Source organism: Nomia melanderi, unplaced genomic scaffold, assembly GCF_051020985.1.
Source record: "Nomia melanderi isolate GNS246 unplaced genomic scaffold, iyNomMela1 scaffold0141, whole genome shotgun sequence".
Taxonomy (NCBI): Eukaryota; Metazoa; Arthropoda; class Insecta; order Hymenoptera; family Halictidae; genus Nomia; species Nomia melanderi.
This window is the reverse complement of record NW_027475256.1, coordinates 122,501-123,533: the sequence shown is the minus strand read 5'-3', so window position 1 is coordinate 123,533 and position 1,033 is coordinate 122,501.

The window sequence follows — 1,033 nt, the reverse complement described above, 5'->3', positions numbered from 1 at the left end:
TTTAATATGTACAATAACGATTTATCGAATAAAAATCGTATGTTAATATATGTTCGAATCGACCATAGTTTCAGCGGCTAAGTACCAGCAGCCCGGCCGGTTGGTCTGTACGCGCGGCAGTTTACCACCATAAGCGCCCGTGCTGAGCGGCCGGCGCCGCGGTCGTCGCGGCCGCCCGTTTGGTTACTATAAGAGAGCACGTCGGTTCGAGCGGACCGGTCGGCGCAGCGGCGGGCGAGCGGCTATTCTACGATCTCGGTCGAGAAGCAGTCGTTCAGCTCCTCGAGGTCCATTCCTCGACTGTTCTGTACCGCGTTCCGTTGCGAATTTTTCTCTACACAGCATGACCACGGGTCGGTGTCTCAGACCGAATGGCCCTTATGTGGTAAGCCCAGAATGTTGGGTTGGATACAACGTATATTCGTTATACTTGTACGACTCTCACATCAACTCTCAGAAACCCAAAAGGGGTTTTCTATCCGAGCGAAAATATATTTTTCGTATACAAAAATTTAATGGCAAAGACCAAACGAAATACTACACACAAAAAGGGGCGACGAACAAAAATTGTTCGAATGAAATATAATATATACATATAAAATTGAGGTGTCCTAAGAGAGAAATACATAAACTAAGAGGTATATATTATAAGAAATATATATTATTTCTGGGCAAAGAAGAGAGAACGAAAAGAAGAGTATGATCTTTAACGCGAGGGCCTCGACATGGGTACGCCTAGCATGGTTCGCGCTTTCTCGATATGTCCAGCATGTTAACGTACGCGGTCTTCGGACTTCGTGCGTTATGTCCGTGCTTACACGATGGAGAGCGCTCGAGCATACGTGCTTACAAACCTGAAAGTCGATGTGACATCCGAGATTCTTTTTCTTCTAAAAAGATCTCGGAGAGATACACGGGAGAGTTTGAAATTTTTGGAGGTCCTCCTGATGTATATGCGCGGATATACCCATGTGGTAATTCGTGCGGAGTTGGTAATCTAATAGTGGAGCGAAATTTACCAACTCGAAAGAGA